This window comes from Dama dama, chromosome 19 (genome assembly GCF_033118175.1).
Source record: "Dama dama isolate Ldn47 chromosome 19, ASM3311817v1, whole genome shotgun sequence".
Taxonomy (NCBI): domain Eukaryota; kingdom Metazoa; phylum Chordata; class Mammalia; order Artiodactyla; family Cervidae; genus Dama; species Dama dama.
Window position 1 is genome coordinate 8,788,396 of NC_083699.1, and position 7,432 is coordinate 8,795,827.

At 36.9% G+C, this 7,432-nt stretch overlaps 1 non-coding gene across 1 annotated transcript; it reads right to left on the reverse strand.

The window, feature by feature from the left end:
* Positions 1–6,854: 6,854 nt before the first annotated feature.
* Positions 6,855–6,927, reverse strand: TRNAW-CCA (transfer RNA tryptophan (anticodon CCA)). The gene has a single exon. It is a non-coding gene; the product is annotated as a tRNA-Trp (tRNA).
* Positions 6,928–7,432: the final 505 nt, after the last annotated feature.

Below are 7,432 nucleotides of genomic sequence, written 5' to 3' on the forward strand. Positions count from 1 at the left end.
TTACTACCTGGATCTTCAGTGGTGAACAGTAAAATGGTTCCTGGCACAGTGTGGGCCTTTGCCTTGCTTTGTGCTGAGGACCTAGCAGTTTTAAAAACCACCACTGCTTTTGCACCATCAATTCATGTGTCAACATAGTGAAAAAGGTAATCAGTGCATTAGTACTTATATGAAAATAATTTTGATGTTTTTAAAGTATTCTTATGATATTGATGTCTGTAACACTGGATATGGCAACATCACCTTGGAGACTACTGCTCTAAATTAATTGAGATTCACCCTTGGGATCTAATCCTCCTAGAAGTATATGATCATCCAGTACCTGAACAAACCTGTAATTCTATTAGCAGGAAGTATGACATGACTGATGTGTGGGCCACTCATGTTCTATGTTGTAGTTTCATAACAGATTGAAAAATGGTCTAGTTTATCAAATGAAGCTATTGCCTGTCAGATGAATGAAGTCCTTAAATGTGTCTGTGAAGGTATGTAATAAAGTAGATGAATATTAAAGTGTAATTTGAGAAGAGAAAACATACATAATATAAAGTATGTTTTACATTCTGTTATATTTTTAGTATTCCTGACTTTATTATTTACTAACTGTTGATTTAGGTAAATTAGTTATCCTCTTGTGGTCTCAGGTTCATATCTTGTAACCTGTTCTACTAGATAATTTTGGGTAAGCATATAGGTTGGTTTGTTTTCCTAGCAAGACAATAAGTTAGAATAACCACTCTAACTTAGTGGTTAGAGTAATTATGCTTAAGCTGAAAAATTGGAAGAAATATTTCTCTGACATTATTGGGAGATATAATGGGGCCACCATTAGTTACCCTTGACATGCATTCTCTTTGAATTCATCAAAACTTTACCTTCTATTGTGTGCTAATTTTGCATTCACCTGTTGTGAGTGTAAAAATATATTCAACTCCTAGATGATTTGCATAATGATTTTCTTTGGCAGTGTGTTTAGAGAGAGACTTCCACCTTTAGTTTTATTTGAAATATGTGGTTCAATTTGGTTTTTACTGAGAAGAAATGATGTTTCTGCAAGAGAACAACAGATGACCTTTAAAAATATGATGACAGACGGACTATATGTACTCAATGAAATTTGCATAATTTAATATTCAGAGATGATTTCAAAGCAGAACTGAACTTCGATTTCAATGCACTGAACTTCGAAATCTTCAAATATCTTTAGTTTGCTTTTAAGAGCCCAGGGATGAAGCATTGGGAAGTAATATACCAAACAAAATAGTAAGAGGAAATTCTTACTTATGAACCTTTATAGAATCTAATAAACTGCCCAGCCTTTTCTCTATTCCTTTGATCAGATTCGTCCTATCCTCTAAAATGCTGATTTGAATCTCTTCTCTTCTATAATGTTTCCTCTAACATTTCCAGGCCTCAGGAATTTAATTCTCCTCTGGATGCCTATAATCTGTGCCAAGTATTTTAACTATTAATTCCATTGACTTGTCTCATGACTTAAAAAAAGCTTTTTTTTTTTTTGGCTGTGCTGGGCCTTTGTTGCTATATGTGGGCTTGCTCTAGTTGTGGCAACCAAGGGCTACTCTTCATTGTGTGGCTTCTCTTGTTCTGGAGCACAGGCTTCAGGCACATGGGCTTCAGTAGTTGCAGCTCATGGGTTCTAGAACGTGAGCTTCAGTAGTTATGGTGTACAGGCATAGTTGCTCTGCGGCATGGACCAAGGATTGAAACTGTATCCCCTGCACTAGCACCATAGTACCACCAGAGAAGTATCCACAGCATCCACAGTACCACCAGAGAAGTCCTCATGACTCTTAATAGTGTCACCTGGATGAGATCAAAGATTTATGGTCAGAAATCATGATGTATAGTTCTTTCATTATTATACATTGCTTAACACAATGATGAGTACATCATTAGGAGTTAGTAAATATTTATTTGCTTATTTTTTTAGCTCTATATTATGGAAGAATTCAAAATAATGTGAGGGACCCATGAATTTATCACTGTCAGGAGGCATTTAACAAGAGGCTTCCTGTGTGCTGTTTTGGATCTGTCAGGAACCCTCTGGCCCTTATTGATTCCTGAATATTCAGGAATTAAGAGGAGAGGCACGCCTTTTCCCGGGCTGAGGAATCCAGGCATTTCTCATTACGGTGATAAGTACCCTCTTCCTTTTTATGAGCCATATGATAAAAGGTGATTGTTTGCAATTCTCTCTTTGATAGGGATCTTCTTATGTTTTGTAAGTCTGGAATTTTAATCTTTATCTTTGCTGAGAATAACTACCTTGTAAGACAGTATATATGCCCACGCCATGTTGATTCAAACACCTTTGCTCCATCAGAGCTTGGGTCCCCGTTTCTTTCTTTCTTTCTATTCTTCCTGTCTTTCTCTCTCTCTCTATTTCTGGCTAATTCCTTGGAGCGCGGAGGCCCGCTGAGCTCACTTTCTTGCCCGGGCTTCTAAGACCCTCTCGAGAAGGCGCACTGCGCCTTCACCCACTCGAGAGGGCACCCGGTGCCCACGTGCAGCAGCGCCAGCCCTAAGAACAGGGCTCTATTGGCTTTCCGCCTAAACCAGGGGATGTCAGCCTCTTTCTCTCTCTTACTCTCCGGTCCACCAGGTTCCGGTCCATTAGAGGACCAACAATCACCAGTTTTAATAATCAACTTATTACCAATTTTTTTCATCTTTATCCCTGTACATACCCTATCCCTGAATCATTTTTAATCATATGCCTCACATCTTATCATTTTCAGTATATATCTCTAAATGTAAGAATACTTTTAAAGACATAGGTCACTTTTAAATTACATAGGTAATTATACAGGCGTACCTTGTTTTATTGCACTTCACTTTATTCAGCTTTGCTGATATTGTGATTTTTAAACAAATTGATAGTTTGTGGCAATTCTGCATCAAGTAATTATATTGGTGACATTGTCCCAACAGCATTTGCTCACGTATGTCTCTGGGGAGCATTTTAGTAATTATTGGAATATTTCAAAATTTTCATTATTATTATGTTTATTATGGTGATCTGTGATCAGTGATCTTTGATGCTATTTTTTTATTGTTTTGGCATTTTTGAAGCAATAAAGTATTTTTAAGGAAGGTACATACATTAGATATACTCCTTTTGTACAGTTTTTTAGATATACTGCTTTTTTATATATATATATATATATATACTGTTATTGTACAGTTAGTAGACTAGAGGATAGCATAAACCTAACTTTAATATGCACTGAACCAAATAATTCATGTAACTAACTTAATTGCAATATTTACTTATTGCAGTGGTCTGAAATCAAACCTGCAACACCTCTAATGTACAGTATTTTATTAGTGTTAAAAAATATCCTTGATTGTCTCATTTTGTTTTGTAGCTTGTTAGAATCAGGATCTGCATAATATTCAAAATTCCAATTGGCATGGGGCTCTTAAGTCTCTAATAATCTCTGGTTATCCTCCTCACATTCTTGTTTTGTTTTTTCTTCTGTGATTTATTTGTTGAGGAAAGGAAATGATCTGTCCAGTGGGATTACCAACACTTAATTTTTGTTGAATGTATTCTTGTGGTGTCATTTAATAAGTTTCTTTTTACATTTCCCAAAATGTAAATATGATACTGACTCAAGAACAGATTTTAAGAGTAAACAAATAGCAAGTAATGCAACTGAACTAGTAATTAAAAATAAAAAAATCCCACAAAGAGAAACCTACGTCAGATGGCTTGACTGGTGAATGCTACCAAACATTTAAAGAAGGATCGTTACTAATCTTTCACAAGCTTTTTCAAAGAGTTTCAAAGTGGAGGGAATACTTCCCAACTCATTCTCTAAGTTCACAATTTGCCTGATATCAAAATTAGACAAAAAGAAAAAAAGTACAGAACAGTATATCTCATAAATATAGTTGCAAAAATCCCCAATATTCTAGCAAACCAACCAAGCAAGATACAAAAAGAATTATATACTGTGGCCCAGGAACACAGAGTTGGATTACCATTTCAAAATTGATTAATATAATATACCTTATCAATAAAGAACAAAACTGCATGGCCGTCAGAGTAGCTGCAGGAGAAAAACACTTGACAAAATGTAGCACTCTTTCATAATAACAGTGTTCAACAAACTAAAAAACATGGGGATTCATCTACTAAAAGATATCTGTAAAAAATAGCTAGCTTGACGCTGAATGGTAAAAGAGTAAAGACAACAATCAGAAAAGGTTAGAAAATCAAGAAGAAGACAAGAATATCTATTTTTGCCACTTCTGTTTAACATTATACTAGAGATTATAGCAAGGCAATTAAGAAAGAAAAAAAAAAAGAAAAGAAATAAAAGGTATCCACACTGGAAAGAAAGGAGTAAAATTATCTCTATTCACAGAAGGCCTGATCTTACACAGAGAAAATCCTGAGTCAAAAAATGATCATAATGAATAAGCTATTTCAATAAGGTTGCAGAATACAAGATCACTATACAAAAATCAATTGTACACTACACAACTGCATTAAAGAATCTGACATTATTCTCAATGGTGAAAACAGAAAGAATTTCCTCTAAGATCAGGAACAAGACAAGGGTGCCCACTCTCACCACTATTATTCAACATAGTTCTGGAAGCCCAAGCCATGGCAATCAAAGGAAAAATATGAAGTGAGTCTAAATTGGAAAATAAGAAGTATAACTCTCATTGTTTGCAGATAACATGATACTATACATAGAAAGCCCTAAAGATGCAATCAGAAAATTATTAGAGCTAATCAATGAACTTAGTAAAGTCACAGAATACAATACACAGAAATCCCATGCATTTATATACACTAACAAAAATCAGAAAGAAAAATAAGTAAACAATCCCATTGCAAAATAAAGAATAAAATACCTAGGAGTAAACCTACCTAAGGAGACAAAAGTCAATCCTAAAGGAAATCAGTCCTGAATATTCATTGAAAGGACTGATGCTGAAGCTGAAACTCCAATACTTTGGCCACCTGATGTGAAGAACTGACTCATTGGAAAAGACTTTGATGCTGGGAAAGATTGAAGGCAGGAGGAGAAGGGGACAGCAGAGGATGAGATGGTTGGATGGCATCACTGACTCGATGGATATGAGTCTGAGCAAGCTCTGGGTGTTGATGATGGATGGGGAAGCCTGGCATGCTTCAGTCCATGGGATTGCAAAGAGTCGGACATGACTGAGTGATTGAACTGAAGGAGACAAAAGACCTGTAATGCAGAAAACTATAAGATGCCAATGAAAGAAATCAAAGATCACACAAACAAATGGAGAGGTATATCATGTTCTTGGACTGGGAGAATCAATGTTGTCAAAATGACTATACTACCCAAAGCAATCTACAGATTCAGTGCAATCCCTATCAAATTACCAATGGCATTTTTCACAACACTAGAACAAAAAATTACAAGATTTTTGTAATGGAAACAAAAAGATCCCAAATAGCCAAAGCAATCTTGAGAAAGAAAATCAGAACCGGAGGAAGCAACCTTTCTGACTTCAGACTATACTACAAGGCTACAGTAATCAAAACAGTATAGTACTGGCATAAAAACAAAAGTATAGATCAATAGAACAAGATAGAAACCCAAAAATAAACCCTTGCACCTATGGGCACCTTATCTTTGACAAAGGAGGCAATAATATATGATGGAGAAAGGATAGTCTCTTCAGTAAGTGGTGCTGGGAAAACTGGACCGCTACATGTAAAAGAATGAAACTAGAACACTTTCTAACACCATATACAAAAATAAACTCAAAATGGATTAAAGGCCTAAATTAAGGCCAGAAGCTGTAAAACTCTTAGAGGAAAACCTAATCAGAACACTCTTTGGTGTAAATTTCAGCAAGATTCTTTCTGATACACCTCCTAGAGTAATGGAAATAGGAACAAAAAAATTTAAAGACTGAACCTAATTAAACTTAAAAGCTTTTGTACAGCAAAGAAAACTATAAACAAGATGAAAAGACAACCCTCAGAATGGGAAAAGATAATTGAAAATGAAGCAAGTGACAGAGGATTAATCTCCAAAATATACAAGCAGCTGATGCAGATCAATATCAGAAAAACAAATAACCCATCAAAAAAGGGCAGAAGATGTAAATAGACATTTCTCCAAAGAACATATATAGATGTCCAGTAAACATATGAAAATTTTTTCAGTATCACTCATTATTAGAGAAATGGAAATCAAAACTACAATGAGATATCACCTCACATTAGTCAGATGGCCATCATCAAAAAACCTACAAACAGTAAATGCTGGAGAGGATGTGGGGAAAAGGTAACCATCTTGCACCACTGGTGAAAATGTAAATTGATACAGCCACTATGAAGGACAGTGTGGAGACTGCTTAAAAACTAGAAGTAAAACCATCATATGACCCAGGAATCCCACTCCTGGACATGTACATGGAAAAAAACCATAATTAAAAAGACTCATGTACCCCAGTGTTCACTGCAGTGCTATTTACAATAGCCAGGATATGGAAGCAACCTAGATGTCCATCAACAGATGAATGGATAAAGAAGTTGTGGTACATATATACAATGGAATATTGGTGGTGGTGGTGTTTAATTGCTAAGTCATGTCTGACTCTTTTTTGACCCTATACACTATAGCCTGCCAGGTCCTCTGTCTGTAGGATTTGCCAGACAAAAATACTGGAGTGGGTTGCCGTTTCCTTGAGTGAGTGAGTGAGTGAAGTCGCTCAGTCATGTCTGACTCTTTGCGACCCCGTGGACTGTAGCCTACCAAGCTCCTCCGTCCATGGGATTCTCCAGGCAAGAATACTGGAGTGGGTTGCCATTTCCTCCTCCAGGGGATCTTCCTGACCCAGGGATCGAACCTGGGTCTCCCGCATTGGAGGCAGACGCTCTAGCCTCTGAGCTACCAGGGAAGACCCTGCCATTTCCTTAACCAGGGTATATTCCAGACCCAGGGATTGAACCCACATCTCCTACATTGGCAGGTGGATTCTTTACCACTGAGCCTCCTGGGAAGCCCAATGGAATATTACTTAGCCATAGAAAGGAACAAATTTGAGTCAGTTGAACTGAGGTCGATGAACCTAGAGCCTGTTATACAGAGTGAAATAAGTCAGAAAGAGAAAAACAAATATTGTATTATTAACACAAATATGTGTAATCTAGAAAAATAGTACTGATGAACCTATTTGGAAGGCAGAAATAGAGATGCAGACATAGAGAACAGACTTGTAGACACAGCAGGGGAAAGAGAGAGGGTGGGATGAATTGAAAAAGTAGCACTGAAGCATGTCCATTACCACATATAACTAGTGAGAAGTTGCTGTATAATGCAGGGCGCTCAAACTGGTGCTCTGTGACTACCTAGAGGGGTGGGATAGGGTGGAGGGTGGGAGGGAGGCTCAAGACGGAGGGCAC